This window comes from Blennius ocellaris, assembly GCF_963422515.1.
Source record: "Blennius ocellaris genome assembly, chromosome: 11".
Lineage (NCBI taxonomy): Eukaryota > Metazoa > Chordata > Actinopteri > Blenniiformes > Blenniidae > Blennius > Blennius ocellaris.
This window is the reverse complement of record NC_137660.1, coordinates 20,887,043-20,893,249: the sequence shown is the minus strand read 5'-3', so window position 1 is coordinate 20,893,249 and position 6,207 is coordinate 20,887,043.

Sequence of the window (6,207 nt, the reverse complement as noted above, 5' to 3'; positions counted from 1 at the left end):
ATAATTTTATATAAGCAAGACAAATCTGGGGGTTAGGGGGAAGTTTTTTGTTTTATTGTTCCAAAATACTAATGAAAGCACCAAGTGGAGAGCACATTTATGATGTATTTTATCAAAACACTCATTTTGGACTGATTGATATCAGTTACACTTATATACTACACTATACTAAGCCTCTGCGCAAACCTTTCTGGTAGAACAATTGGACACTTAGACAACAATTACAAGTGAATATGCAAAACTTTTAGTGTGTTTTGGTTGTTTATTTACAGACCACTGGGCAATTGAAAATGCATCTTTTTGCAATTGGCTCCCAAGGTGTGGAAGTTTTCAAAAACCTGCGACAATGACACTTTCTGGAATCGCTCACGGCCCATGTTGTTGACAGCAGAAACTCTGCTACTGTGCATGTGCACCACGGAAAGTCATAAGTAGTTCTTCTGCAAATGTGCTAATGGTGGAGCTCTTTCCCCTAAACCTCTGTTCTAGATGAATTCTTTTCTAATTTCTGGGGCCCAGGTGATGTGACTGTCCATGGTGCTGTTAAACAGAAGACACACTGTCAGTTGTGTTATTTGGACAGGGGTGAGTTCTGCAACATAGACATCCTGCAGCCACTTAACCACTTGTATGTGTGAGAGCTTTCCAAAAAGCTGAGAGACAATGGTGGGCAATCTTGTGATCAAAGAATATGCCTTTTAGAGTGCAGGCTGCTCTCTGCTCCTCTTCCAGTGATGACTATAGTGCACTACAGCAAGGCTGACAAGAGAGCAGTCACTACGTGAGAAGCGAAAGGTCCAGTGTTGCCAACGAGACTATGAGGCCGACACACAGGTAGTGATTTTACTGCTCCAATAATGACCGGAAATCTAAATATCCCGCACCTGTAATGTTACCGGAGAGTGGGAAAGAGCCGAGGCCAGTGGGAAAATGATGCATCTGAACATAGTGAAACAGGAGACTTCCCTCTTTTCCAGTGTAAGAGCCCTCAGTCTGGTGACACTCCACATTACAGCGGTTTGTTAAAAGTCAAGAAAATAACTAATTTTCATCTTATCTTTGCTTGTGCTCCTCGATATTAATTAAGTATTAAACTTTATAGGAACAGTTATAACAATTGTTGTATATGTTGACAGCAGAAAACAAAGTGTTTGTTTGCAGTGGCAGACCGGGCTTATTTTATGCCCTGGGCGAACATCCCTGTAACCCGCGCCCAAATTCTGCTTCAACTTTCATGAAAGGAACAAAAAATAAATTGAATTAAATTAAAAATGAAAGTAATAGCCGCACAGTAAAGCACATGATTACCCTAATTGTACATCCTGGGCTTCAGTTCCTCCTTGTGGGTTATTCTCAGACATAAACTGGTAGACGAGACCTTCCCAGTTTGTAACTCTCCCAGTTCAAGTTATGTGGATCATGAATTCGATTGGACATTAGAACGTGTTATATTTCATGTTTTTAATATCGTAGCTTCACACGAGTCCATGGTAGTATAGAGGACAGCTGTAAAGTAGGTTTGTGTAATAATGATTCACTCATAGAGCTGAAAGCTCAAGAAGATGATGTTGGGGAAGTCCCATTTCCCAGTTAATGTGAAAATGGCAGATAACAAGTTCACCTCACAAAATTCTGCAGATAAACTGCAATGTTGCCATCACTGATATCAGTCATGGGCAAAATTCTCAAAATCTTTAACAGGGATTTCTCGTAAATGTGTAAAACAAAGGGTTTAATTTCACATTTCCTCCATGGGCTGCACCCATAAAGACCAGCCAACTCCGTTGTATGATAATTCTTGGACTTGTGGTAATGTTCAAAGAATTACTGAGTTCCAAAAATGTGTTTTGTAAGTGTGTTATATTTGTCAGACTGAGGGAACCTGATGTGATTGTTGTTTGACATGAGTCTGGATATTTTCTGCTCTTCAGATTTAGTTTAAAATGCATCTGAGGGCTGTTACCACACATCATTCACATAACCGCTTAATCTGATATTAAACATTCAACCTCTGTAGTCTTCAAAGTTTGGTTGCTTTTTTTTTTTTTTTTCCTCTCAGTGGTGAAAATGTGGTTAGCTGGATGTCATGTAGCTGGGCTGATATAAATGCCAGTGGTGACAACAATTCACGCTTGGAAAAAATAAATGTCAAAAGAAACAACCAAAACATGCACAGAGCAGTTCTCCGTTGATGAAGAGTATGATTGGTATTTTCCAGATATAAAACCAAACAAAACATTTTGGGAAATTCCACAACAGGCTGTTGCTGATGTTTAGCGACAAGATGTCGTCGATATCGATGTATTACATATATATATGATCTAATTATATTCAAAAATATATTATTGATTATAGTATAGGGCACTCACAATCTTTTTGTGATTTGTTCCAGGGGATCATTTTCATCCCAGCCCTTTTAATATCTCAAAAGTCAGAAATTAAAACCACATGTGCCATTTATTTACAATCTGTGTGAAAGATGCATGACTGACCAAAACTGTTTATATTTGATTATTTGTCATTCAAAATGCATTTGAATACAATATATTTTTCATGTGATTTCTGTAAGTTATTAAGTCTTTAACACGTCTTATTCAATCCTGCAGTGGAATGTGTTTTTTTTGCAACAGCAGAAACTTAACTTGCCCCCAATGTATCTATTATTGCATGTTTTACTGGTATAGCGATTAAATAAGGTGCAATGACGCGTTTTGTGTTTACTTAACTGTAGCTGTAATTACAATGTTCAGTGTGGCCCAATGGCTAAAATACCACAGCAAACCCAATCATTACACTCTTTGAAAAAACAAAAGGTCGTAATAACATTTATTCTGATTAAACATGTTAAAAGACTAATTTCCTTTTCCAGGAAACAGAAAACAATGAACTAGTAAGTTCAAATGTTGAACACCCCATCAAAGTCGTTTTATGGCTTCAAGCTGACTCCGTTTGCACCTCTGCTGATTTTGATCTCTCCTTTAATTATAAAACTGTCAATATATTCCATTTAAATGAGTCATTTCCATTATTTTGTGCAAATTTTTGTGCTCCATTCAGATCACTATGTGTTCTATTTTGCTCGTGTCAAGTCTCTCACTGGTATCCTGAAATATGTATTCTGGTTTTAAGTTAGGAGCCTTTAGACTCTAAGTGTGGCATTTTAATTACTATAGTAGCACTTTAAAATAACCTCACAAAATTCTGATCTGTGACTTGTTTAATATTAGTTTGAATAATAATAATTATAATTAAATACAGCTGTTTTTTTGTTTGTTAGAGAATCATCGGTTAAACCTTACATAAATATACATTAGTTTTCATCAACGAACATCAATCGAACCTAAAAACAAGACAACTTGATGGCTTCAGGTATTATTTTGTTCCGTCCAGTATTTGTTCCAATAACATCAAATATCCAGCCTTTCCTTTTCATTGCAGAGTATGTGGTCAAACTGAAAAGAGATCAGCCTTGTTAAAAGAAGGAAAAATAGCTCAAAGTAAACAGAGACAGGAGGTGGTTGAAGGGAAAGCTCTCTCACACCACTTTAGCTCAACATTACTATTTCCATTGTAATTAGTCATGTTGCTTATTTACCTCCAGCTGTGCTTTAATCAAGAATGTGTGTGGAAAAATAATTAGCATGTTAGCATAATGCCCATAATAAAGAGTACTTGTAGTTGTCTTGATCTCCATATCAAAGAGCATGTTAGTTACTTCTCAGGGCATTAGTAGCCCAACAAATCTAATTACTCCCTGAACTGAATTACAAGAATATAATAGATACTTGGAGCAAATACAAAGGCATGTTCTGATACAGGTCCAGTATTCCAGTGGAAAATGGCCATTTAAAAATAGAGCAGACATGAAAAGATGGTGAAACAGCATGCTGACAATGTGTGTGGTTTCTCTCCTCGGGACACATCAGAGGGAATCTGTTTTTTTCTGTGTTCATGGTCCTTCAAGCAGTAGTGACACAGACCTGCTCAGTCCAGACAGTCCTTTGACCTCAATATCTAAAATAGCATCCAATCCACTTCTGTGGCTCTGTTCTTTAGCTACAACCCGGGACCCCACGGGGTGAAGTGCAACATCAAGTTCTCGTGTCGAAAGTGCAGCAAACATCAGTAGTCTGAACACAGCGGCAGCAGTGAAAGTAGCAACGGCGGCGGCAACGGCGGCAGCAGCAGCAATCCAGCCTAATCCAAATGAATCCGGGTCTCCCAGGTTCGTTCATCCTGGTTGGAGGGTGATGACTGCTCTGCTCTGCTGGAGTGCTTATCTGCTGTCAGTGGTCGGTGGCTGTATAGGCCTCGTGTTATCAGGGCTCAGCCTGCTCAGGGATTGGAGGGTCCGTGGAAAGTAAACATAGAACCTGTCCTTTGCTTATCTATCCCGAGAGAGAGAGTGTGTGCATTATGTGAGTGTGTGTGCATGAGAGAGAGAGAGAGAGAGAGAGAGAGAGAGAGAGAGAGAGAGAGAGAGAGAGAGAGAAGCTTGTTTCCATGACAACCTCCTCCTTTAACCCCCCCCCCCCCCCAACACCCACACACCCTCCACACCTCCCCTCTAGAGGAGAACCCTGGTGGTCTTTGTGTAATGCGATTCCACTAGAATGCACTGTGGATTAGAGCTGTGCTGCCTTCGGGCCCTAGGCAGGGCAACAGTGAAGACATTATTACCCAGATCAAATGCTGTAATCACTAGGCACCGGGGGCTTTCACATCCATCGCAGATAAAACCCAGGACTGGCAATACTCAGGTGATTAGGGGATTATTATTCTGCATTTCAGCACGGTGCCAGTCCCTCACTGTAATGATAATAAAAAAATAAAAAAACTAAATGAAAAAAAAAGAAAAAATCCTGATTCCCTGTGTGATGAATGGGGGAGGGCAGACAACAAATGGTGGCCAAAAGAATCAGCCAGTTTTCTGGAAGTGCCTGGGAGCTAAACCTAAATTGACAGGGATAAAAAAGAAAGAAAAAAAAACTTCACACAGTCTACATATTAGCATACAGACCCCCCTTTGATTTTCTGTATGGTCTTTGAGTCTTGGCTCTAACAATCCAGGCAGAAGTAGGGAACTGGCCTATGTTCTTGTGTTCAGAGCTGCTGTAAAACACTTAGGCCACTCTACTTTTTAAGTCTGCACTGTTGCCCCTCTCTAAATAGTCCAGGGCAGCCTGGGCTTTTGCATGAGAACCTGCTGAAAGCCTTGCATTGAGAGGTAGATCAGCGGAAGGCGAGACAATGACCCCCTCAATGTCCAGCAATAGGCACTCAGAGGTACAACCTTTCATCTGCAGATATGCCACTATTTGATTAAGTGAGGAAGAAATTCGTACTTGAGCAAGGAGCTTAAGCTACAAATGCACACACAGGAAGTACGCACTTCAGCAATGTGGGAAAAGAAAGACTATAGCCTTTAACAAATGAGCCCGTGAGAGCGGAGCATGGCGGCTGGCTCCATGCTGAAAGCATCCGGCCCCGCTTTTATAATCTAACAACAACATCTCTGAAGAGGCAGCCCATATGAAGAGCTCACAGCTTCGAGCACAGAGTTGTAGAAGAGCACTGGTCTGGAGTGGAGGGATTGGGCCATTCACCTCATCCTGGCCAAAAGTATTCAGCCACCAAAAGACCACTCGAGAGGCCTCAAGAGCAGTGTTTGCGTCATACCTTTAAAGTGGCGCTGCATAAAACCTCTGCCTGATTGTATCACTCAGAGATGGCTGCATGATTTCATCGCTGCCACAATCGTGGATCCAAACCGATGAAAAAAAAATGTGGTTTCTGCCCGTGACCTCAGTTGCTACGGCATGCGGTGACTTTGAAAGCCGCACTAAGTTCAGCTCTCAAATATTAATGCAAGCACAGTCATTTTCTGAGCTGAAGCCAATGCCAGAGGTCCCTCATAGACACTCTAACGGCACCTAGAATGTCTTCCTCTCATGTCGGTGGTTCTCCTGAGACACTTGTCAGCTCATATCTGAATGCATTTACAGCCATTTGCTGCTGTGCTTCCATTTACTGTCAGGAGGAGCCGGTGAATGAGGTTGTATGGAACACGGATGCAGACAAGAGAAAATGATAAACCTCACCATCGACATATGGGTCAATAGTGACTGTAAGGACACATTTCTGGTTTTTAGACCAGGAAATTAGAACAAAAAGGCAATCAGCATCAATGCCTGTGTTGCCTTTAGC